Source organism: Eschrichtius robustus, chromosome 9 (genome assembly GCF_028021215.1).
Source record: "Eschrichtius robustus isolate mEscRob2 chromosome 9, mEscRob2.pri, whole genome shotgun sequence".
NCBI lineage: Eukaryota > Metazoa > Chordata > Mammalia > Artiodactyla > Eschrichtiidae > Eschrichtius > Eschrichtius robustus.
Genome location: NC_090832.1, coordinates 58,293,185 through 58,320,227, shown reverse-complemented (window position 1 = coordinate 58,320,227; position 27,043 = coordinate 58,293,185). Strand labels below are relative to the sequence as shown.

Sequence of the window (27,043 nt, the reverse complement as noted above, 5' to 3'; positions counted from 1 at the left end):
TGCATTGGCAGGCAGATTCTCAACCACTGCGCCACCAGGGAAGCCCATGTATATCTCCTGATTGAAGAGTACAACACAACCTATGATGTAGTCTTGGGGGAAAAAAAAAAAAACCTAGTTCGGATTAAGTCTCTAAATCCAATTATCAAGTTATAGCAAATATGGAAGCCAGAGGAACATGTTAAATGACACAACAAAGATGCAATCAGAATTATCCAGGATATGGGGCACTCTACAGGGCATCCAATCCATTTTCTTCAATTAATAAACTGCAGAGGATGGAAGAGGAATCTGAGATTAAAGGAGGCTTCAGAGCTATATCAATTAACCACAATGTAGTAAACTTATGTGGATCTTGAGTCACATAAAGAAATTACAAGTATAAATAATTTTATGTATATGGAATGTATGAGGCAGTTGGATGTTTGAACTCTCCTGGATAGTTGAAGGTTTTAATTAATTTTTTAAAATATGAAAATAGTAATGTAGTTATGGTAAAAAAAAGTCCTTACAATTTAGAGATACATATTGAAGATTTCACAGATTTTACAAATGCAATGACATGATGTCAAAATAATGTAGGAAAGCATAAGTGGATAGAAGTATGGATGGAACAAGATTGGCGTGAGTTAATATTTGAGGCTGAGAGATAGGAAATAGGGCTTTATTAAACTACTTTGTCTACTTTTGTGTATTTTTTACAATTTCCCATAAAAGTTGAATAAAAAGATAAAAGGCTAAATAAAAAATAAAAACTCCAAGGTTTAAAAATTAGCCATGTGAAGAGGGAAGTATTTCTGGTAGAGAAGACAATATGCGTAGATATCCATCTAGAGGTAGGGGAGAATGCCATCTTCAAGGGATTGAAATAAATTCCATATGGATAGAGAGAGGAAGAACACAAGGGGCAAAGCTAGAGGTGTCAGTTTGCAAAGGAAATCTTGAAAGCCACATTAAAAATTTGGACTTTATCCTTAGGGCAATAATAAGGCATTGAAAGATCCTAAGCAGGAGTAACCTGATTACTAGGAAACGGTACAGCCTTGAAAATGAGTTTGAAGAAGCCAAGAGAGATACTCTGAGACTAGTTAGCAGAGGGTTGCAGTAGTGCAGGCAGGTGAGAGGGAGGGCAGATGGCGTTGAGAGATATTAGGGAAGTAAACAGGACGGATGTGGGAGAAAAGGGACATCTGACGATTTCCTAGGTTTCAGGCTCGGACGGATGGGTGGATAGAGGGGACTTACTGAAATCAGGAACATCAGATGAAGAGTGAACCTGGAGGAAAATACGATGAGCTCTCTGGAAAGACTAAGTTTGAGGTACCTGTAGGTCTGTTACTGAATTAGATGCAAGGCCCCCCTCTTGGGGTTCTAGCTGAACCGAAGCCCCCCAGCTCAGCCAGGGAGTTCTTTCCTGCTCAGGTTTGCACTGCCATTAACAAAACTGAGTTTGGTGCGAGCAAGACAGACTTTTATTCAATGGCCAGAGAATGGAGAAGGGGAACTCATGCTCTAAAGTCACCTTCCCCCCGAAGGGAGGGGAGTAAGGGAACTTAAGGGTTAGGAGGCAGACAGGTCAGCCAGCTCTAGGGAAGGGGTGGAGATTCCCCAGGCAGCAGAGGGGCCGCTGGGGCATGCGCAGTCTTCCACGCTCCTTTGCACAAGGTGCAAATTGTGCCTAACAGCACAAGCACCCGCTTTGGGCAGAGATCTTTTTTTTTTTTTTTCTCTAGAAAGGGGCTCATTTATTTATTTATTTATTTATTTTGAAGTACAGAAGTAAACATTTACTTAAAACCAGAAAAGAAAGCACAAAGTTACACATTTTAAGAAGATGACAGAGGGCTTCCCTGGTGGTGCAGTGGTTGAGAATCTGTCTGCCAATGCAGGGGACACGGATTAGATCCCTGTTCCGGGAAGATCCCACATGCCGCAGAGCAACTAAGCCCGTGCACCACAAATACTGAGCCTGTGCTCTAGAGCCCGTGAGCCACAACTACTGAGCCTGTATGCGACAGCTACTGAAGGCCGCGCACTTAGAGCCCGTTCTCCACAACGAAAGAAGCCACCGCAATGAGAAGCCTGTGCACTGCAATGAAGAGTAGCCCCCACTCGCCACAACTAGAGAAAGCCCATGCGCAGCAACGAAGACCCAACACAGCCAAAAATAAATAAATAAAATAAAAAAAAAAGAGGATGACAGAAACCATAAACCTCACAAAATTAAGAAAGAGAAATATATCTCATTAAGCACAAACTAAATGTATCACCACCTCAAATTTCCTTTATTTTTTTTTACTTAGATCTTCCATACACTTGTGTATTTGCTACTGAAAATTGAAATAGCGTATCAAAAATTTTATTACAATTCAAACTTTTGAAAACCAGAGAATGTAGTCAATATGTCCTGTTATAATTATGCTCTGCCAAACCACCCAGTGTTTTCTTTATGTTCCTTCCGCACAAGTCAATCTGCTTCAAATTCTTTACTTTTTTCTTTAGATTCTTTTCCCATATAGGCCATTACAGAGTACTGAGTAGAGTTCCCTGTGCTATACAACAGGTTCTTATTAGTTATCTATTTTATATATAGTCGTGTGTATATGTCAATCCCAATCTCCCAATTTATCCCTTCGGGGCTCATTTGCCTTTTTTATTTAAACATCTTTATTGGAGTATAATTGCTTTACATTGCTGTGTTACTTGCTGCTGTATAACAAAGTGAATCAGCTATATGTATACATATATCCCCATATCCCATCCCTCTTGCGTCTCCCTCCCATCCTCCCTATCCCACCCCTCTAGGTGGTCACAAAGCACTGAGCTGATCTCCCTGTGCTGTGTGGCTGCTTCCCACTAGCTATCTGTTTTACATTTGGTAGTGTATATATGTCCATGCCACTCTCTCACTTTGTCCCAGCTTCCCCTTCCCCTCCCTGTGTCCTCAATTCCATTCTCTACGTCTGTGTCTTTATTCCTGTCCTGCCCCTAGGTTATTCAGAACCTTTTTTTAGATTCCATATATATGTGTTAGCATATGGTATTTGTTTTTCTCTTTCTGACTTACTTCACTCTCTATGACAGACTCTCGGTCCATCCACCTAACTACAGATAACTCAATTTCATTTCTTTTTATGGCTGAGTAATATTCCATTGTATATATGTGCCATATCTTCTTTATCCACTCATCTGGCAATGGGCACTTAGGTTGCTTCCATGTCCTGGCTATTGTAAATAGAGCTACAGTGAACATTGTGCTACATGACTCTTTTTGAATTATGGTTTTCTCAGGGTATATGCCCACTAGTGGGATTGCTGGGTCATATGGTAGTTCTATTTTTAGTTTTTTAAGGAACCTCCATACTGTTCTCCGTAGTGGCTGTATCAAGTTACATTCCCATCAACAGTGCAAGAGGGTTCCCTTTTCTCCACACCTTCTCCAGCATTTATTGTTTGTAGATTTTTTGATGATGGCCATTCTGACTGGTGTGAGGTGATACCTCATTGTGGTTTTGGTTTGCATTTCTCTAATGATTAGTGATGTTGAGCATCCTTTCATGTGTTTGCTGGCAATCTGTATACCTTCTTTGGAGAAATGTCTATTTAGGTTTTCTGCCCGTTTTTGGATTGGATTATTTGTTTTTTTGTTATTGAGCTTCATTAGCTGCTTGTATATTTTTGAGATTAATCCTTTGTCAGTTGCTTCGTTTGCAAATATTTTCTCCCATTCTGAGAGTTGTCTTTTCATCTTGTTTATGTTTCCTTTGCTGTGCAAAAGCTTTTAAGTTTCATTAGTTCCCATTTATTTATTTTTGTTTTTATTTTCATTTCTCTAGGAGGTGGGTCAAAAGGGATCTTGCTGTGATTTATGTCATAGAGTGTTCTCCCTATGTTTTCCTCTAAGAGTTTTATAGTGTCTGGCCTTACATATAGGTCTTTAGTCCATTTTGAGTTTATTTTTGAGTATGGTGTTTGGGAGTGTTCTAATTTCATTCTTTTACATGTAGCTGTCAGTTTTCCAGGGACCACTTATTGAAGAGGCTGTCTTTTCTCCATTGTATATTCATACCTCCTTTATCAAAGATAAGGTGACCATATGTGTGTGGGTTAATCTCTGAGCTTTCTATCCTGTTAAATTGATCTGTATTTCTGTTTTTGTGCTAGTACCATACTGTCTTGATTACTGTAGCTTTATAGTATAGTCTGAGGTCCGGCAGCCTGACTTCTCCAGCTCCGCTTTTCTTTCTCAAGATTGCTTTGGCTATTTGGGGTCTTTTGTGTTTCCATACAAATTGTGAAATTTTTTGTTCTACGTCTGTGAAAAATGCCATTTGTAGTTTGATAGGGATTGCATTGAATCTGTAGATTGCTTTAAGTAGTATAGTCATTTTCACAATGTTGATTCTTCCAATCCAAGAACATGGTATCTCTCTCCATCTGTTTGTATCATCTTTTATTTCTTTCATCGGTGTTGTATAGTTTTCTGCATACAGGTCTTTTGTCTCCTTAGGTAGGTTTATTCCTAGGTATTCTATTCTTTCTGTTGCAGTGGTAAATGAGAGTGTTTCCTTAATTTCTTTTTCAGATTTTTCATCATTAGTGTATAGGAATGCAAGAGATTTCTGTGCATTAATTTTGTATCCTGCTACTTTACCAAATTCATTGATTAGCTCTAGTAGTTTCCTGGTAGCATCTTTAGGATTCTGTATATATAGTATCATGTCATCTGCAAACAGTGACAGCTTTACTTCTTCTTTTCCAATTTGGATTTCTTTTATTTCTTTCTCATCTCTGATTGCTGTGGCTAAAACTTCCAAAACTATGTTGAATAATAGTGGTGAGAGTGGGCAACCTTGTCTTGTTTCTGATCTTAGTGGAAATGGTTTCACTTTTACACCATTGAGAACAATGTTGGCTGTGGGTTTGTCATATATGGCCTTTATTATGTTGAACTAAGTTCCCTCTGTGCCTACTTTCTGGAGAGTTTTTATCATGAATGAGTGTTGAATTTTATTGAAAGCTTTTTCTGCATCTATTGAGATTATCATGTGGTTTTATCATTCAATTTGTTAATATGGTGAATCACATTGATTGATTTGCATATACTGAAAAATCCTTGCATTCCTGGGATAAACCCCACTTGATCATGGTGTATGATCATTTTAATGTGCTGCTGGAGTCTGTTTGCTAGTATTTTGTTGAGGATTTTTGCAACTATGTTTATCAGTGACAGTGACCTGTAGTTTTCTTTTTTTGTGACATCTTTGTCTGGTTTTGGTATCAGGGTGATGGCGGCCTCGTAGAATGAGTTTGGGTGTCTTTCTCCCTCTGCTATATTTTGGAAGAGTTTGAGAAGGATAGGTGTTAGCTTTTCTCTAAACGTTTGATAGAATTTGCCTGTGAATCCATCTGGTCCTGGGCTTTTGTTTGTTGGAAGATTATTAATCACAGTTGCAATTTCAGTGCTTTTGATTGGTCTGTTTACATTTTCTTTTTCTTCCTGGTTCAGTCTCAGAAGGTTGTGCTTTTCTAAGAATTTGTCCATTTCTTCCAGGTTGTCCATTTTATTGGCATAGAGTTGCTTGTAGTAATCTCTCATGATCCTTTGTATTTCTGAAGTGTCAGTTGTTACTTCTACTTTTTCATTTCTAATTCTATTGATTTGAGTCTTCTCCCGTTTTTTCTTGATGAATCTGGCTGATGGTTTATCAATTTTGTTTATCTTCTCAAAGAACCAGCTTTTAATTTTATTTATTTATTTATCATTTCCTTCATTTCTTTTTCATTTATTTCTGATCTGATCTTTATGATTTCTTTCCTTCTGCTAACTGTGGGGTATTTTTTGTTGTTGTTCTTCTTTCTCTAATTGCTTTAGCTGTAAGTTTACGTTGTTTATTTGAGATTTTTTTTGTTTCTTGAAGTAGGATGGTATTGCTGTAAACTTCCCTCTTAGAACTGCTTTTGCTGCATCACATAGGTTTTGTACCATCATATTTTCATTGTCATTTGTTTCTAGGTATTTTTTTATTTCCTCTTTGATTTCTTCAGTGATTTCTTGGTTATTTAGTAGCATATTGTTTAGCCTCCATGTGTTTGTATTTTTTACAGTTTTTTTCCTGTAATTGATATCTAGTCTCAAAGTGTTGTGGTTGGAAAAGATACTTGATATGATTTCAATTTTCTTAAATTTACCTAGGCTAGATTTGTGACCCAAGATATGATCTATCCTGGAGAATGTCCATGAGCACTTCAGAAGAAAGTGTATTCTGTTGTTTTTGGATGGAATATCCTATAAATATCAATTAAGTCCATCTTGTTTAATGTGTCATTTAAAGCTTGTGTTTCCTTATTTATTTTCACTTTGGTTGATCTGTCCATTGGTGAAAGTGGGATGTTAAAGTCCCCCACTATTATTGTGTTACTGTCGATTACCCCTTTCATGGCTCTTAGCATTTTCCTTATGTATTGAGGTGCTCCTATGTTGGGTGCATAAATATTTACCGTTGCCATATCTTCTTCTTGGATGGATCCCTTGATCATTATGTAGTGTCCTTCTTTGTCTCTTGTAATGGTCTTTATTTTAAAGTCTGTTTTGTCTGATAAGAGAATTGCTACTCCAGCTTTCTTTTGATTTCCATTTGCATGTAATATCTTTACCCCTCCCCTCACTTTCAGTCTGTATGTGTCCCTGGGTCTGAAGTGGGTTTCTTGTAGACAGCATATATACGGGTCTTGCTTTTGTATCCATTGAGCCAGTCTGTGTCTTTTGGTTGAAGCATTTAATACATTTACATTGAAGGTAATTATCGATATGGATGTTCCTATTACTATTTTCGTAATTGTTTTGAGTTTGTTTTTGTAGGTCTTTTCCTTCTCTTGTGTTTCTTGCCTAGAGAAGTTCGTTTAGCATTTGTTGTAAAGCTGGTTTGGTGGTGCTGAATTCTCTTAGCTTTTGCTTGTCTGTAAAGGTTTTAATATCTCCGTCGAATCTGAATGAGATCCTTGCTGTGTAGAGTAATCTTGGTTGTAGGCTTTTCCCTTTCATCACTTTAAATATGTCCTGCCACTCCCTTCTGGCCTGCAGAGTTTTTGCTGAAAGATCAGCTGTTAATCTTATGGGGATTGCCTTGTATATTATTTGTTGCTTTTCCCTTGCTGCTTTTAATATTTTTTCTTTGTATTTAATTTTGGTAGTTTGATTAATATGTGTTTTGGCATGTTTCTCCTTGGATTTATCCTGTATGGGACTCTCTGCACTTCCTGGACTTGATTGACTATTTCCTTTCCCATATTAGGGAAGTTTTCAACTATAATCTCTTAAAATATTTTCTCAGTCCCTTTCTTTTTCTCTTCTTCTTCTGGGACCACTATAATTCGAACGTTGCTGCATTTAATGTTGTCCCAGAGGTCTCTGAGAGTGTCCTCAATTCCTTTCATACTTTTCTCTTTATTCTGCTCTGCGGTAGTTATTTCCACTATTTTATCTCTCAGGTCACTTATCTGTTCCTTCTGCCTCAGTTATTCCACTATTGATTACTCGTAGAGAATTTTTAATTTCATTTATTGTGGTATTCATCATTGTTTGTTTGCTCTTTAGTTCTTCTAGGTCCTTGTTAAACGTTTCTTGTATTTTCTCCATTCTATTTTCGAGAGTTTTGGATCATCTTTACTATCATTACTCTGAATTCTTTTTCAGGTAGACTGTTTATTTCCTCTTCATTTGTTTGGTCTGGTGGGTTTTTACCTTGCTCCTTTATCTGTTGTGTATTTCGGTGTCTTCTCATTTTGCTTAAATTACTGTGTTTGGGGTCTCCTTTTTGCAGGCTACAGGTTCGTTGTTCCTGTTGTTTTTGGTGTCTGCCCTCAGTTAGTGAGGCTGGTTCAGTGGGTTGTGTAGACTTCCTGGTGGAAGGGACTGGTGGCTGTGTTCTGGTGGATGAGGCTGGATCTTGTCTTTCTGGTGGGCAGGACCATGTCAGATGGTGTGTTTTGGGGTGTCTGTGAACTGAGTATGGGCAGCCTGTCTGCTAATGGGTGGGGTTGTGTTCCTGTCTTGCTAGTTGTTTGGCATGGGGTGTCCAGCACTGTAGCTTGCTGGTCGTTGAATGGAGCTGGGTCTTAACGTTGAGATGGGATCTCTGGGAGAGCTCTCGCTGATTGATATTACCTGGGGCCAGGAGGTCTCTGGTGGACCAATGTCCTGAACTCAGCTCTCCCACCTCAGAGGCTCAGGCCTGACACCTGGCCGGAGTACCACCACCCTGTCAGCCACATGGCTCAGAAGAAAAGGGAGAAAAAAATAAAAGAAAGAAAAATAAAATAAAATAAGATAAAATATAAGAAAATAATAATGTTAAAATAAATTTTTTTTAATATTATTAAAATAAAAAAATTAAAAAGTAATAAAAAAAAGAAGAGGGCAATCAAACCAGTACATATCCACCAATGAGAACAAGTGCTAAAAAGTAAACCTAGATAACCATGTAAATCAGAAACTAGTCAGTCTCATACAGCAAACCCCAAGTCTACAGTTGCTCCCAAAGTCCACCGCCTCAAGTTTGGGATGATTTGTTGTCTGTTCAGGTATTCCACAGATGCAGGGTTACATCAAGTTGATTGTGGAGATTTAATCTGCTGCTCCTGAGCCTGCTGGGAGAGATTTCCCTTTCTCTTCTTTGTTCACACAGCTCCTGGGGTTCAGCTTTGGTTCTGGCCCCACCTCTGCGTGTAGGTCGCCTTCTGGCGTCTGTTCTTCGCCCAGACAGGAGGAGGTTAAAGGAGCGGCTGATTAGGGGGCTCTGGCTCACTCAGTCTGGGGGGATGGAGGGGTATGGAATGCAGGGCAAGCCTGCGGCAGCAGAAGCCAGCATGACATTGCAACAGCCTGAGGCGCACTGTGTTTTCTCCTGGGGAAGCTGTCCTTGGATCACAGGACCCTGGCAGTGGCGGGCTGCACAGGCTCCCAGAAGGGGAGGTATGGATAGTGACCTGTGCTTGCACTGAGGATTCTTGGTGGCTGCAACACCAGCAGCATTAGCATTTCATGCCCGTCTCTGGTGTTTGTGCTGATAGCCACGGCTCGGGGTGGAGATCTTAGCATGGTAATGAAGCAAAGATAGCTCTCAGATACATCCAGGTTTCACCTGTGCAGGCTCTTTCCTGTGGTCAAGTTGGAGCTGGTTCCAGGGAGGTTGACCACTGTACATCTCTCAAAGTACAGCTGCAAAGCATCTCTGCCAAACACCAGCTACTTTTGAAACAAAAACAGAAAAATCAGGACAGGTGTCCTTTAGCTCTCAGGGTTTGGTGTGGAAATAGACCTAAATCAAGGCAAGGAAAGGGGAGACTTTTAGCCTGCTTCCCCCACTATTGTGGATCTACCCAGTTCAGTCTGGTTTTGCTGAGGGCCTTTGTGGCGTCCTGTTGATAAAACACAACTACTGTAGCCTGTTATGGTTAAAAACCGTTTCTGTGCTGGGAAAATCATCAGATCTGGGGACCTGGGACCTGGGCTGCAAAGCATGGGTGACAAGTCATTTTAGAGTAGTTGTGTATGGGTTCCAAACTCAGGAGAGAGGTCTGGGTTAGGGGTAGAGATTTGGGAATTATCAGTGACAAGTTTGAGATTAAATCATCCAAGGAGAATATGTATAATAAAAAAAAAGAAAACAGAGAAAAGAACCTTAGGAATGCCAGTATTTTGTGAATGAGTAAAGGAAAAGGAGCCTATAAAAGTAGAAAGAAAGGTCTTAAAGTTAGGAGGAAGATCAGGCCAATGTGATACATGGAGACCAAGGACTAGGAGTGTTTCAAGGTAGAATGTGCTTAGGGGAATGGAATTCCTGAGAGGGCTAAGTAAGGTATGACCTGAAAGTTGTCAATTGTATTTAAGAAAGTTCCCTTTTATTCTCACTTTGTAAGTAGGCGTTAAAAAAGCCATTAGTGGGTATTAAATTATCTAATGCTTTTTTCTGCCTGTATTGACACAACAACAAAAACAACAATATTAGTAATAACTAATGCTTATATAAAGCTTGCTATGTGCCAGGCATTGTATATTAATGCTCTGTATATTAACGCATTGTATCAGAGTCCTGGTGGGAAGCACATTGTGGGTAGTTGAAAACACTTTAATGAAGGGACTGTTTTTGATGGTCTTGTTAAGATTAAAGGGAACAAACAGTAGATGGTGAAACACTCTGGGGCTAACAAAGTGGGAAGCTGTTACCCCCTCTAAGCCTTAAAGTGCAGGACAAACAGTGGTTACTAGAACCTAGTGAGGAAAACCACTAAACAGGACTGATGTCCTTAGGTTTAGGGATGCAGCTATTATGAAATTGTGGCCTGGAGTGGAGGAGGCACATGATTACTACCGTTTTCTTTTCCTCTGAGCAACCAGTCTCCTGCTGGTGCTTGAAACCCACAGAGAGCAAGAATGCCTGGTAGTTGTAGTCCGTACAGGCCAGCCTGCTGAGACACAGATCAGGGTGAGGAAGACAGGAGGATAGATCTGAAGGACCAAATGTAAAATATCTAGCATACCCATTTGATCTTCACAGCAATCCTGACTAAGTGCTATTGTTTTTACTAGTTTGTAGATGAGGAAACAGACACTGAGGCACAGAGAGGTTAAGTCGCTTGCTCAAAGTCACACAGACCGTAAGTACTGAAGCCAGTTGCATGCTTACCTCGTTAATTGTTATACTTTCTTCTTTACTAATATATGTTTAAGGTTGCAAATACTATTTCAGATGCATTCTACCCAATTGAATATACAGTATTTCCACTATTTTCAGCTGAAAATATTTATTTATTTTTCTTATGACTTCTTTTTTGTCCCCTTGATTATTTAGAAGGACATGTCAATTTTCAAATGCGAATATTTATTTTTTGTTACTGAGTTCTTTTAAATTTGTTTGGAATGGAAAATGTAATGGTTATAATCCCAGCCCTTTGAAATTTATTGAGACTAGCACTATAAACACTTTTTTGGTGAATTTTGTCATTGTTCTCTGTGAGCTTGAAAGTAATATGTATTCTGCAATTGCTGAATCTAGTTATTTATATATGTTTATGTATATAAAGCTTGTCAATTACATAAATTGAAATTTTCAGTATCTTTACTAGACTTACTTAGACTTACTTGTCTGCTTAGATTAATTTTTTCTGTAATTCTGTAATTCTCTTGATTTTTGCTATTTATATTTAAAGACAATGCCACTATTTTATCAGGATTTTTATATATTTTAAATATTTAAAATTTTATAATTATATATTTTAATATATTTAATATATTTTCTGGATTTTTATGTATTTATGAATCTTTTACTGTTAAGTAGTGACTTTTTTATCTTTAATAACTATTTTTTGCCTTAAAATCTATTTTGTCTCATACTGAGAGTGACACCACTTTCTTTTGGTTAGTGTTTGATTTGTATATCTTTTTCCATCATTTTTCTTTCAGTGTGTCTGAATTCTGTAAGTTTTTTTTTGTATCTTAGATGTATCTTTTGTAAAGAGAGTTTAAAAAGAAATCCATGATAGGAATCCAAGGAATTAGTCATAATATTTGTCTTAAGTGGAACATTTTTTTTCATTTATATTTATTGTAATTATTAAAGTATTTGAATTTATTTCTACAACCATATTTTGTGCTTTTTGATTACCATGCTTCTTCTGTACTTCTTTTTTCTGTTCTTGCCTTCTCTTGGATTAGTTGATTATTTTTAGATGATAGCCACAGTATCTATTCAATACAATATTAATCCTTATTCATTACAGATTCAAATACATTAAATTAAAGATTCAAACACTAAAGACCTTTTAGAGCCCATTGAAACCAAGTTTTATTCTGTTCAAGATTCAGAGCCAGGTAATAAATCTTTGTATGATTTATCAATTTCACTGATTACTGGAATGCTGCAGTATTTTCCCCAATATTCTATTCTTTATTACATTCCAAGCCTTATAATACCGTATGCACTTACTGCCAATCTTGGGTCTCTTTGGGCTAAACTGGCCTTTTTAGAAGGAGTCCTCACTCTGACAAGAGGTGCCATTTCCAGATATGTGGATTCAGCATAGCTGACTAGAACAGGCAGCCCAGCAGGAGCAGCAGCAAACCGTAAAATCCACAATTTTAAAGTGTCAGGATAAGTATTTCATGGACGCATCCTGTTACTCTAAAATCAGATCAACTGGGAACATACTCTCCAGCCAAATTTTGACAGGTGCAGCTACTGCCACGGCTCTGCTGTTCTTTCTCTAATCTGCCCATCTGCTCCCAGGATTCCTCTGTTTCTCTTAGAAATATTCCCTCTTCTGCTTTCTTTAGCCTCAAATTCTGCACTTTGTTGTTTAAGGCAAGGGCCACACAAACAAGTCAAAACAGACAGGAACAGAGCTATTATTATGTAATTAGAGCAGTAAAGGCAGCCAGTCTGAATAACTCCATCTTGCAAACTGGTTTTCTTGTCTGTATTAGTCTAATTTACCCAATATTCTCTGAATTTGGGGGGATTTTGCTGCCTGTACATAAGCAAATAAGATAACTAATTAAGCTGTTAGTAATGGATAAAAATGTTTAAATGAATTCATTCATCTAGAAGTTTTCATGAGCATCATTTAAGTACTAAACACTATTTTTCCTTCATAGTAGTTAACAAAAACACATATTTTGTGCTCTCCAGAGTTTATTAAAAGCAGTATTTATTAGAGACATCTTTATAATTATTAAACTTTGGCATGAATTATTGGGTTAAATTTTTAGTAAGAATCAGAAGAAAAAATTGTCACATGGCTGGTTATGATGTGTCCCTTGTAGGCTGTACTAGAGATAGCTTATAGGCTGCACAAAAACAGGGGATGGGCTAAATCTGGCCCATAGGCCAGAATTTGCTAAACTTTGCCTTAGAACAATCATAGAAAAGATTTATTATCCTCATTTTTCAGAAGGAATGGACCAAGAGAACTTAAGTCAAAGTAGCAGAGCTTTAAATATATTTCTAGAATTTTTTCTCTTATTTCACAAAAGCCTATGTGACTCTCCCTTTCTCGGTTGTACAGGTTTCTAGGAGGGACGGGGACAAAAACCGCAATGTTGTGTGGAAAACTAGGGGAGGTGGGGACTCCTAAGATAAATGACATCTATATATCATTAAAATCCTGTGTCTGTAAAAGCCTATCCTCTCTGGAGTTGGGGACTCATGTGGCTAGTACCTCCCTACCTTCCTGAAAGCAGTTCTAGCTAGGCTGATTCCATCCTAATCTCAAGAGTAACAATGAAATGGTTTGAGTGTCTCCCACACCCTTTTCTCTTGTTAGTCAAACACCTTCGGGTTCTTAGATTCTTCACATTCTTCCTAATATCCTGGGAAACCCCTACTCAAGGAGAAATATCATTATACTAAATTGTTAATGAGTGAGGAGTCTAGAGATGTTCCCCTTCCCAAGGATTTGCATTTTTTTCTCTTTTTAAAAAATTAATTAATTAATTAATTAATTAGGCTGCGTTGGGTCTTTGTTGCAGCACCCTGGCTTTCTCTAGTTGCAGCGAGTGGGGGCTACTCTTCGTTGCGGTGCGCGGGCTTCTTACTGAGGTGGGTTCTTTTGTTGTGGAGCATGGGCTCTAGGTGCATGGGCTTCAGTAGTTGTGGTGTGTGGGCTCAGTAGTTGTGGCTCACAGGCTGTAGAGTGCAGGCTCAGTAGTTGTGGCACACGGGCTTAGTTGCTCCGCAGCATATGGGATCTTCCCGGACCAGGACTCAAACCTGTGTCCCCTGCATTGGCAGTCAGATTCTTAACCACTTCACCACCACTGCGCCGCCAGGGAAGTCCAGGATTCGCATTTTGACTTGGAACAGAGCCCTGTGCCACAATATTTAATATCTTATTACTATTTCTATTATCCATGGGTAATGTGGGTGAGGAGAATATTTTTGAGAGTCCCATAAACAGATGTCAGTACTTTATATCTTACCAAGAAATTGACTTTAAGCCAATGTTCCTTAACTTAAAAGTATTCCTCAATTTACTGTTAAACCCTTTCCCACCTTGCTGGAATCTTTTTTTTTTTTTTTTTTTTAAACCTTTACTGGAGTATAATTGCTTTACACTGGTGTGTTAGTTTCTGCTTTATAACAAAGTGAATCAGCTTTACATATACATATATCCCCATACCTCCTCCCTCTTCTGTCTCCCTCCCACCCTCCCTATCCCACCCCTCTAGGTGGACACAAAGCACCGAGCTGATCTCCCTGTGCTATGTGGCTTCTTCCCACTAGCTATCTATTTTACATTTGGTAGTGTATATATATCCATGCCACTCTCTCACTTCGTCCCAGCGTACCCTTCCCCCTCCCCAAGTCCTCAAGTCCATTTTCTACATCTGTGTCTTTATTCCTGTCCTGCCCCTAGGTTCTTTAGAAACATTTTTTTTTCTTTTTACATTCCATATATATGTGTTAGCATACAGTATTTGTTTTTCTCTTTCTGACTTACTTCACTCTGTATGACAGTCTCTACGTCCATCCACCTCACTACAGATAACTCAATTTTGTTTCTTTTCATGGCTGAGTAGTATTCTATCATATATATGTGCCACATCTTCTTTATCCATTCATCTGTCAGTGAATACTTAGGTTGCTTCCATGTCCTGGCTGTTATAAATAGAGCTACAGTGAACATTGTGGTACATGACTCTTTGAATTTTGGTTTTCTCAGGGTATATGCCCAGTAGTGAGATTACTGGGTTGTATGGTAGTTCTAGTTTTAGTTTTTTAAGGAACATCCATACTGTTCTCCATAGAGGCTGTATCAATTTACATTCCCACCAACAGTGCAAGAGGGTTCCCTTTTCTCCACACCCTCTCCAGCATTTATTGTTTGTAGATTTTTTTGATGATGGCCATTTTGACTGATGTGAGGTGATACCACATTGTAGTTTTGATTTGCATTTCTCTAATGATTAGTGATGTTGAGCATCCTTTCATGTGTTTGTTGGCAATCTGTATATCTTCTTTGGAGAAATGTCTATTTAGGTCTTCTGCCCATTTTTGGATTGGGTTGTTTGTTTTTTTGATATTGAGCTGCATGAGCTGCTTGTAAATTTTGGAGATTAATCCTTTGTCAGTTGCTTCATTTGCAAATATTTTCTCCCATTCTGAGGGTTGTCTTTTCATCTTGTTTATGTTTCCTTTGCTGTACAAAAGCTTTTAAGTTTCATTAGTTCCCATTTATTTATTTTTGTTTTTATTTCCGTTTCTGTGGGAGGTGGGTCAGAAAGGATCTTGCTGTGATTTATGTCACAGAGTCTTCTGCCTATGTCTTCCTCTAAGAGTTTTATAGTGTCTGGCCTTATATTTAGGTCTTTAATCCATTTCGAGTTTATTGTTGTATACGATGTTAGGGAACGTTCTAATTTCATTCTTTTACATGTAGCTGTCCAGTTTTCCAGGGACCACTTATTGAAGAGGCTGTCTTTTCTCCATTGTATATTCTTGCCTCCTTTATCAAAGATAAGGTGATCATATGTGCGTGGGTTTATCTCTGGGCTTTCTATACTGTTCTATTAATCTATATTTCTGTTTTTGTGCCGGTACCATACTATCTTGATTACTGTAGCTTTGTAGTATAGTCTGAAGTCAGGGAGCCTGATTCCTCCAGCTCCATTTTTCTTTCTCAAGATTGCTTTGACTATTCGGGATCTTTTGTGTTTCCATACAAATTGTGAAATTTTTTGTTCTATTTCTGTGAAAAACACCATTTGTAGTTTGATTGGGATTGCACTGAATCTGTAGATTGCTTTGGGTAGTATAGTCATTTTCACAATGTTGATTTTTCCAATCCAAGAACATGGTATCGCTCTCCATATGTTTGTATCATCTTTCATTTCTTTCATCAGTGTCTTATAGTTTTCTGCATACAGGTCTTTTGTCTCCTTAGGTAGGTTTATTCCTAGGTATTTTATTCTTTTTGTTGCAGTGGTAAATGGGAGTGTTTCCTTAATTTCTCTTTCAGATTTTTCATTGTTATTGTATAGGAATGCAAGTGATTTCTGTGCATTAATTTTGTATCCTGCTACTTTACCAAATTCATTGATTACCTCAAGTAGTTTTCTAGTAGCATCTTTAGGAATTCTATGTATAGTATCATGTCATCTGCAAACAGCTTTACTTCTTCTTTTCCAATATCGATTCCTTTTATTTCTTTTTCTTCTCTGATTGCTGTGGCTAAAACTTCCAAAATTATGTTGAATAATAGTGGTGAGAGTGGGCAACCTTGTCTTGTTCCTGATCTTAGAGGAAATGGTTTCAGTTTTTCACCATTGAGAACGATGTTGGCTGTGGGTTTGTCATATATGGCCTTTATTATGTTGAGGTAAGTCCCCTCTATGCCTACTTTCTGGAGGGTTTTTATGATAAATGGATGTTCAATTTTGTTGAAAGCTTTTTCTGCATCTATTGAGATTATCATATGGTTTTTCTCCTTCGATCTGTTAATATGGTTTATCATATTGATTGATTTGCATATATTGAACAATCCTTGCATTCCTAAACGCCACTTGATCATGGTGTATGATCCTTTTAATGTGCTGTTGGATTCTCTTTGCTAGTATTTTGTTGAGGAGTTTTGCATCTGTGTTCATCAGTGACATTGGCCTGTAGTTTTCTTTTTTTGTGACATCTTTGTCTGGTTTTGATGTCAGGGTGATGGTGGCCTTGTAGAATGAACTGAGGAGTGTTCCTCCCTCTGCTATATTTTGGAAGAGTTTGAGAAGGATAGGGGTTAGCTCTTCTCTAAATGTTTGATAAAATTCACCTCTGAATCCATCTGGTCCTAGGCTTTTGTTTGTTGGAAGATTTTTAATCACAGTCTCAATTTCAGTGCTTGTGATTGGTCTGTTCATATTTTCTATTTCTTCCTGGTTCAGTGTCGGAAGGTTGTGTTTTTCCAAGAATTTGTCCATTTCTTCCAGGTTATCCATTTTATTGGCATAGAATTGCTTGTAGTAATCTCTCATGATCCTATGTATTTCTGCAGTGTCAGTTGTTACTTCTCCTTTTTCATTTCTAATTCTGTTGATTTGAATCTTCTCCTTTTTTTCTTGATGAGTCTGGCGAATGGGTTATCAATTTTGTTTATCTTCTCAAAGAACCAGCTTTTAGTTTTATTGATCTTTGCTATTGTTTCCTTCATTTCTTTTTCATTTGTTTCCAATCTGATCTTTATGATTTCTTTACACCTGCTAACTTTGGGGGTTTTTTGTTCTTCTTTCTGTAATTGCTTTAGGTGTAAGTTTAGGTTGTTTATTTGAGATGTTTCTTGAGGTGAGATTATATTGCTCTAAACTTCCCTCTTAGAACTGCTTTTGCTGCATCCCATAGGTTTTGGTTTGTCGTGTTTTCATTGTCATTTGTTTCTAGGTACTTTTTGATTTCCTCTTTGATTTCTTCAGTGACCTCTTGGTTACTTAGTAGTGTATTGTTTAACCTCCATTTATTTGTATTTTTTACAGATTTTTTCCTATGATTGATATCTAATCTCATACCGTTGTGGTTGGAAAAGATACTTGATACTATTTCAGTTTTCTTAAATTTACCAAGGCTTAATTTGTGACCCAAGATATTATCTATCCTGGAGAATGTTCCATGAGCACTTGAGAAGAAAGTGTATTCTGCCGTTTTTGGATGGAATGTCCTATAAATATCAATTAAGTCCATCTAGTTTAATGTCATTTAAAGCTTGTGTTTCCTTATTTTCATTTTGGATGATCTGTCCTTTGGTGAAAGTGGGGTGTTAAAGTCCCCTACTATGATTGTGTTACTGTCGATTTCCCCTTTTATGGCTGTTAGCATTTGCCTTATGTATTGAGGTGCTCAATGATTTGCATTTGCATGGAATATCTATTGCCATCCCCTCACTTTCAGTCTGTATGTGTCCCTAGGTCTGAAGTGGGTCTCTTATAGACAGCATATATACGGGTCTTGTTTTTGTATCCATTCAGCCAGTCTATGTCTTTTGGTGGGAGCCTTTAATCCATTTACATTGAAGGTAATTATCGATATGTATGTTCCTATTACCATTTTCTTAATTGTTTTGGGTTTGTTATTGTAGGCCTTTTCCTTCTCTTGTGTTTCCTGCCTAGAGAAGTTCCTTTAACATTTGTTGTAAAGCTGGTTTGGTGGTGCTGAATTCTCTTAGCTTTTGCTTGTCTGTAAAGGTTTTAATATCTCCGTCGAATCTGAATGAGATCCTTGCTGTGTAGAGTAATCTTGGTTGTAGGTTTTTCCGTTTCATCTCTTTAAATATGTCCTGCCACTCCCTTCTGGCTTGCAGAGTTTTTGCTGAAAGATCAGCTGTTAACCTTCCCTTGTATGTTATTTGTTGTTTTTCCCTTGCCGCTTTTAATATTTTTTCTTTGTATTTAATTTTTGATAGTTTGATTAATATGTGTCTTGGCGTGTTTCTCCTTGGTTTTATCCTGTATGGGACTCTCTGCACTTCCTGGACTTGATTATCTATTTTCTTTCCCATATCAGGGAAATTTTCAACCATAATCTCTTCAAATATTTTCTCAGTCCCTTTCTTTTTCTCTTCTTCTTCTGGGACCCCTATAATTCAAATGTTGGTTTGTTTAATGTTGTCCCAGAGGTCTCTGAGACTGTCCTCAATTCCTTTTCATTCTTGTTTCTTTATTCTGCTCTGTGGTAGTTATTTCCACTATTTTATCTTCCAGGTCACTTATCCATTCTTCTGCCTCAGTTATTCTGCTATTGTTTCCTTCTAGAGAATTTTTAATTTCATTTATTGTGGTGTTCATCATTGTTTGTTTGCTCTTTACTTCTCAGTCCTTGTTAAACGTTTCTTGTATTTTCTCCATTCTGTTTCCAAGATTTTGGATCATTTTTACTGTCATTACTCTGAATTCTTTTTCAGGTAGACTGCCTATATCCTCTTCATTGTTTGGTATTGTGGGTTTTGACCTTGTTCCTTCATCTGCTGTGTGCTTCTGTGTCTTCTCATTTTGCTTAACTTACTGTGTTTGGGGTCTCCTTTTCACAGGCTGCAGGTTTGTAGTTCCCGATGTTTTTGGTGTTTGCCTCCAGTGGGTAAGGTTGTTTCAGTGAGTTGTGTAGGCTTCCTGGTGGAGGGGACTGGTGCCTGTGTTCTGGTGGATGAGGCTGGATCTTGTCTTTCTGGTGGGCAGGACCGCAGCCGGTGGTGTGTTGTGGGGTGTCTGTGACCTTATTATGATTTTAGGCAGCCTCTCTGCTAATGGGTGGGGTTGTATTCCTGTCTTGCTAGTTGTTTGGCGTAGGTTGTCCAGCACTGTAGCTTGCTGGTGGTTGAGTGGAGCTGGGTCTTAGCGTTGAGTTGGAGATCTCTGGGAGAGCTTTTGCTGTTTGATATTACATGAAGCTGGGAGGTCTCTGTTGGACCGATGTCCTGAATTCGGCTTTCCCCACTCAGAGGCACAGGACTGACTCCTGGCTGGAGCACGAAGAACATGTCAGCCTCGTGGCTCAGAAGAAAAGGGAGAAAAAAAGAAAGAAAGAAAGAAAAAAATAAAATAAGGTTATTAAAATAAAAAATAAAAAAAATACTAGGAAAAAATTATAAAGTAATAAAAAAAAGAGAAAAAGAAAGGACAGACAGAAACCTAGGACAAATGGTAAAAACAAAGCTATATAGACAAAATCACACAAAGAAGCATACACATACACACTCACAAAAAGAAAAAGGAAAAAAAATTATATATCTATATATAAGAAAAACAAAGGAAGAGAGTAACCAAATCAATAAACAAATCTATCAATGATGATATACTCTAGATACTAAACTATAAGATACACATAAGACCAGAAACAAATTAGATGCAGAAAGCAAACCCCAAGTCTACAGTTGCTCCCAAAGTCTGCTCCCTCAATTTTGGGATTATTCGTTGTCTATTCAGATATTCCAGAGATGCTGGGTACATCAAATTCATTGTGGAGATTTAATCCACTGCTCCTGAAGCTGCTGGAAGAGATTTCCCTTTCTCTTCTTTGTTTGCACAGCTCCTGGGGTTCAGCTTTGGATTTGGCCCTGCCTCTGCGTGTAGGTCACCTGAGGGCATCTGTTCCCCACCCAGACAGGATGGGGTTAAAGGAGCAGCTGATTAGGGGGCTCCGACTCACTCAATCTTGAAGGAGAGAGGGGTACGGAATGTGGGGTGAGCCTGCGGCGGCAGAGGGCAGCGTGATGTTGCAGCAGCCTGAGGCGCACCGTGTGTTCTTCCAGGGAGGTTGTCCCTGGATCACGGGACCCTGGCATTGGCGGGCTGCACAGGCTCCCGGGAGGGGCGGTGTGGATAGTGACCTGTGCTTGCACACAGGCTTCTTGTTGTCTGCAGCAGCAGCCTTAGCATTTCATGCCTGTCTCTGGTGTCCGCGCTGATAGCCGCGGCTTGCTCCCATCTCTGGAGCTCGTTTAGGCGGTGCTCTAAATCCCCTCTCCTCGTGCACCCCGAAACAATGGTCTTTCGCCTCTTAGGCAGTTCCAGACTTTTTCCCGGACTCCCTCCCGGCTAGCTATGGCGCACTAGCCCCCTTCAGGCTGTGTTCACGTAGCCAGCCCCAGTCCTCTCCCTGGATCTGACTTCCGAAGCCCAAGCCTCACCTCCCAGCCCCCATCCGCCCCAGCTTGTGAACAGACAAGCCTCTCGGGCTGGTGAATGCTGGTCGGCACCAGTCTTCTGTGCGGGAATCTCTCCACTTTGCACTCTGCACCGCTGTTGCTGCGCTCTCCTCCGTGGCTCCGAAGCTTCCCCCCGCCACCCCCTATCTCCGCCAGTGAGGGGCCTTCCTAGTGTGTGGAAACTTTTCCTCCTTCACAGCTCCCTCCCAGAGGTGCAGGTCCTGTCCCTATTCTTTTGTCTCTGGTTTTTCTTTTTTCTTTTGCCCTACCCAGGTATGTGGGGAGTTTCTTGTATTTTGGGAAGTCTGAGGTCTTCTGCCAGCATTCAGTAGGTGTTCTGTAGGAGTTGTTCCACATGGAGATGTATTTCTGATGTATTTGTGGGGAGCAAGGTGATCTCCACGTCTTACTCCTCTGCCATCTTGAAGGTCTCCCTTGGAATCTCTTATTGTTTTATCACTAGAAGAAGGAGGTAGGGCCTATATACTTGTATATATAAATGTTTCAATGAAATAATAGTTTGTATTTTAGTATGCATCATATTTGCTAGGTAGTATTATACCACAGTGCAATAAACTTGTATTTGTGAAGTATTCATAAACTCAATAAAAATACAGCCAAAAGACAGCAGTATCAATGATTCCCACATTGTAGAGAAATATGACCCAGACATTTTATAAGGTTTTATTTTTCAGTGTCAAGAACAGAGGTCACGGATGAAAGTATGCTGACAGGAGACAGTGTGTATGTGTGTTTGTGTGTGCTTACACGTGTGTAGAAAAATGGCAGTGTATCAGTTGTCTACTGTTCGTAACAGACTACCCCCAAAATCTAGTGGATTAAAGTAACAATCACTTATATACTAATGATTCTTTAATTTTGGCTAGGTTCAGCTAGCGATTCTTCTGCTGATCTTGCTTGGAGTCACTCCTGTATCTGTGGTCATCAGGGGGTTCAGTTGTGGCTGGAGGGTCCATAGTACATCCCTTGCATGTCTGGGGCTCTTGCCTCAGGTTGCTTGGTTCTCCTCCATGTAGTTTCTCCAGCAGGATAGTTTGGTGGGAGTATTCCAAAAGAACATGTGCCAGTGTTCTAGTACTTATTAAGTCTCTGCCTCTGTTGTATTTGCTGTGTTTTACTGGCCAAAGCAAGGCATATGGCCATACTGAGAGTCAGTGTGGTAGCAGACTACACAAAGATGTGGCCACCAGGAGGGGTGATTCATTGGGGGTTTTATGGTAGTGATAAGATCTCCCTCCAAAATGTTATGTTGAAAAGTTGATGATTCTTACTATTGCAGAACAAATGATCTATAATGTATGTTTCACAACTTTATAAAATATATAGATGATATATGTAGATGATTTCAAGTATTACTCTGTTTAATGTTCTGTGCTATGGCATTCTAAACAAAATTGTTTTCCTAAGATGTCATGACCTTGCAAGAGGGTAGAGGACATGTAGTGGAGCTGCATTACAGTTTGATAGTGTACTATGAATGCTCTACAGTGCTTGGGAGAATTTTGGTTAAAAACATGAGCCTTAATTGCCAACTCTGCCATTTGCTGAATATCAGACAAACTCTAAACCTCTCTGTCTGAATTTCGTTAGCTATAGTAGTTGATAGTAAGAGTTTGAAGGACATTTGCATACTTCTCCCAGTGACTGGCACATATTAAACCATGAAAAATATATCTATTATTATTATTTAATAGTAGTAGAGAAAATTTTCACTGTGTATTCTTCCTAGATTCTTCAATGACTCATCATCCAACTTCTTTACTAATTTAGAAATAATGAAATTATTGTTATATATGTTACATGTCGCTGTCACCACCACAAAAGACAATAAGCAGTTTATTTCCAGTTGGCTTCCTTTCCAACTGGATCTGCTGGCTTGCACATACCTCATCTCCTAAGATTTCTCTCCTGAAATGAACTTGGGGATCATAAAAATTTTGTAGATATTTGTGTACCCCTATCTCTTACCATCCTGCCTTTTATAAAGCCCAAGATGACAGAGTAGTGGAAATCTGAGAATTTGGATTCAGGGAGAGCTGTGTGGAAATCCCACTACTGTCACTTACAGCTATATGACTCAAGTTTCAGTTTTTCATCTGTAAAATGGGAATAGTAATATAGCATTAGCAGGGTTGTAAGAATTCGAAAAGATAATATTTTTAAAATGGCCAGTACAGAACTGGGCTAAATAAATGGTTGCCTTTGCAATTAATTTAAATGTGCTTTTGTAGGATTATGTAGATTCATTATCTAATCACAGTCTAAAAAATGAGCCTTATGACACCTTGGTGTATAAGAATATTTCGGCTGCCAAAGCTATCACTGTAAGTTTTAATCAAAGATTCCAGATAACTGTGATTACTTTGCATTTCTGTGTCAAGATTGCCTCAGGACATATCCAAGAACAAATAGCCTACTGTCGGGTAGAAATATGGAAACAGACTTCGGAACGCTCGCATGCAGCTAGCTCACCATGACTGTTTCTCAGACACTTCAAAACTACTCCAAAAAACATAACAGACAGAAGGAGATACCAGGGAATATTTATGGAAAATAATCAAGAGAAGATAAATTAGCTTTAGAAGTGTTCTATAATAATTTTCAACTGATATGCCTTTTCAAATGAATGTAATAGTTTTAGAATTTTGAGGAAAACTGTACAAAGCAAAACAAATATCTCAGCAAATTAAACAAAACCCCATTTCTTCCCCTGTCCTAAAGACTTGACCTGATTATGTTCAGCCTATTTTAAAGTGACATAAACTCTTTATAGCCTTCAGGTTACTATTTAATAAACTGCACATCTTCACTGCAATTAATAGAATCCTAGAAGACTGACAGCATTAAAGATTTTTCTAAAAGCATCAGGATTGTGGAGGGCCATGGTATAGTGGGGGTGAAAGATACAATATCTACCTTACCAACCAACTTCAGGTTTCCTGGTTCCCTTTGGTCCAAAGTGACTGACCTGGGAGCTGGAGAATGCAGCCTGTGGAGGTCAGCACCTCTTAGATACAGAGCTGAGCAAAGGAAGAGCTCAGAAGGAATCTGAGGGCAAATAGGTGAGCCAAAAACTGGCACAGGAAGCCCAATCCAGAGGGGCTTATATTCTACCACAAGAAGAAAGATGATCAATGGTAAACATATTAAGTAAATTATTACATATCATGTTAGAAGATGATGAGTGCCAACAGGGAGAAAAAAAAAGAGAGCAAGCCAAGAGGGATTGAAATTGCCAGATGGGAAGAAGAGATTAGGTTGTAGAGTTAGACAGGATTTCAGGGCATGTTTCATTGAGAAGGTGAGCAAAGACTGGAAAGAGGTGAGGAAGTCAACCACATAGTCATCCAGGGATGGAGTGTTCCAGGTCGAAGAAGCAGTAGGGATGGAGTGTTCCAGGTCGAAGAAGCAGTAAGTGCAAAAAAGCCCTAAGGTGGAGTGTGTTGGGCAAGGTCAGGGACAAGCAGGGAGGCCAGTGTGGCTGAAGCAGTGAGTGAGGGGGAGGATGGTAGAAGAAAGGTTCAGAGGGCCAACTGGAGCTGTGTCACATAGAGGTTTACAGGCCATTATGAGGATTTTTGGATCTACTCTGTGTGAAATGGAGAGCCTTGGCAAGGTTTTGAAGAAAGGGACATTGCATGACTTAGGTTTTTACAAGATCCGTCTGGCTGCTGAACCAGGAATAGTCTATAGGATGGAGGTGGAGGAGGCAAGGGTAGCAGCCCAGAAACCTGTTAGGAGGCTTTTGCAATAATCCTGGTGGGAGATGATGGTGGCTCAGTCCACGATGGGAACAGTGTTGGAACCTGAGATGGTCAGAAGTGTTTTACCCTGAGTATCTTTTGAATGTAGAGCTAACAGGATTTCCTAATGGAAGCTAACAAGGGCTTTTTGGCATGTTTATTTTTGTGTAGTCCACCAGTGATTCCAAGTTTCTAATGATCAGATGAGCAATCAGTTATAATCCTTCCCAGCTGCTCAAGGCAGCACACTGAATCATGCACTGATGCATTTGACCTTCCAGGCACGCTGGGACTGAGGCAGAAGGGGCAAGGAGGGGTGGGATTTGAACATGGACTCCTCTTGTAAGGAGCTAAGGAGGAACAGCCTCACAGACAGTGAGGGGCTGATAGCTGACAAGGGAGGCTCATGGAGGTGAGAATGAAAGGTTGGGGTTCAGGATGCTTTGTGTCCCCTGAAGCCTTTTATTTATCCCTATCCCTGTTTATAGGGTCTTACTCTTTTCTTCATCAATACTGTAACTTTTACCTAAAAGGAACCTGAAGAGGCTCTAAACTTCAGTGGACATAATTCAACAAGTTACTCACCCAAACCTTAAGTGAGGTTTCTGGCCACCTTAGCCCTGAAGTTTCAAGACTTAAGAAATTCTTTATTCTCTTCAGAGGCAGTCTCTAGTTATCAGTTTGTTTCTTAAGCCAAATATTTAGGGATAAAACTTGTCATTCTCTTTAATCTGTTCAGTGCCACTGGGAGAGGTGTCACCAGCAGGTCTTGATGTTCACAATTCTTTCTCGCAATATGGCCTTCCATATCTTGCCCTCACTGTTGCAGCCTCCTCCAGGGGACACTTTTTTGTTTGTCAAGTTTTCTAGTTACAAGCAACAAAACCAAATCTGACTATTTTAGCTGCAGACGAATTTATTGGAAGATAGCTCATAGGATTGATGGAAACACTGACGGATTAAGTTTAGGAATGGCAATCAGTAAGGCACTTGCAACAGGCAGTGCAGCCGAGGTCATGCCTCAGAGTAGCCTCTTTGGGTCCTGCTGGAGGCTTCCAGCCTCTGCTTGCTGACTGGAGCTGGCATAGCTCTGATCTGAGATTCCACATTAGATTTCAGTCACTGAGCATGTGCATCACACCTGCAAGGTTTCCATTCCCCAGTGGAAACACCAGTTGGCTGACCTTAGATTATATACCTTCCCTTTGTCCGAGGGCGAGGAGAGGAAGTTCCTGGGAATCAGAATGGGAGACTTCACTCACAAGGTACAATGAGGAATTTTCCTCCAGAAGAAAGTATTTGGATGCTGAGTAGCAAAACATAATAATGAAATGAAATAATGCAACTGGAAACATTTAAAAGAAAATACATTTGCATAGAAAAGTGTAATGACTGCATATGCCTTGCATTTGCACTAACAGACTCACACCATGCTCTATCCTGATACTTTTCTATTTACAATGTTATTACTGTTGACTTGGAAATTTTCTCCTTTCTTAAAAATAAACTTTTAAGAGTTCTTCACTGTTTATCGTCTTTTCCCCTCTTCTTGCTCAACTTTTATTTCTTCCAGTGCATAAGCATCCCTTTTTTTCTTTTCCTTTCTTTTTTTGTTTCTTTTCTTTTTGAATTTATATTCTGTTTCTCCCTACTTATTTTATCAAAAATATCTTGCATATATCTTGTTTTCCTTTCTTATCCTATTATAAGAAATGCACTAATTAGCACCTAAGTGAAGTCATGTAGTTCTGTTTATTTTCAATCCTCCTTCACCATTAACTCCCTCTCCATCCCCTGACCTTGACCATTATCTCTTTCAGTGTTTTCTACCATTTCCCAGGTATCCAGGGGTTCCATGTATTCCAAAGAGATAGCAATCGACCTCAGAAAGGCAGTGCAGTACGGGGGCTAAGGGTGTGTCCTCTGGAATCAAACTGCTGGTATCAGTTGTATCATATAATAGTAATGATACCTACTTTATTGGGTTGTTAAGAAGTTTAAATGAGTTATTACTTGTTATGTATCTAGAACAGTGCCTGTAACACAGCAAGCACAGTGTGGGTGTGAAGCTACTATTATTATTACTGTTTTCTGTATCAAAGTGTACCTGTTCCTTGTCCCGTTATTCCAAAGCCCTCTTCTCTGATTTCTAAAATATTAAGATGATGTCATTATCATAATGTGGTCATGGATTTAAATGGTTTACAGTGTGATCTCAGTCAAGGCAACATATCTCTATTTTGACAGGAGGCTTACAGAACTATGAATGTCTTAACCAAAAGAGGTGTTAATGTTTTTTTGGCATGCCAGTGAAGGTGCCCACTAAGGAAATGGGCCTTTAAGCCTTTTGATAGTCTTTGTAAGTAACACAGTAATGTTTAGTTTCCTTTATAATTAGATCTTTTAAACTGTCAGGTATCTCTCCAAACCCAGACTGCAACATTTTATTTTGAAAATTTTCAAACACACAACTAAGTTGAATGAATTTTACAGTGAATGCCTCTATTTCTACTGTAGATTCCTGGAATCTACATTGCCATTTTTTCCCCCTATTTTGTGCATCATTAGATTTAGTTGTAGTAGGGAAGCAACACAGAAAGTGT

General features: G+C 39.0%; 1 long non-coding RNA gene across 1 annotated transcript in view; it reads left to right on the top strand.

Moving 5' to 3' along the window:
• LOC137769329 (uncharacterized) overlaps positions 1 to 27,043 on the top strand; it is a 379,176-nt gene that overhangs the window by 167,315 nt on the left and 184,818 nt on the right. Inside the window, exon 5 of the long non-coding RNA XR_011074947.1 lies at positions 10,592 to 10,659. This is a non-coding gene — a long non-coding RNA (uncharacterized lncRNA). The remainder of the gene's footprint in view (positions 1 to 10,591; positions 10,660 to 27,043) is intronic.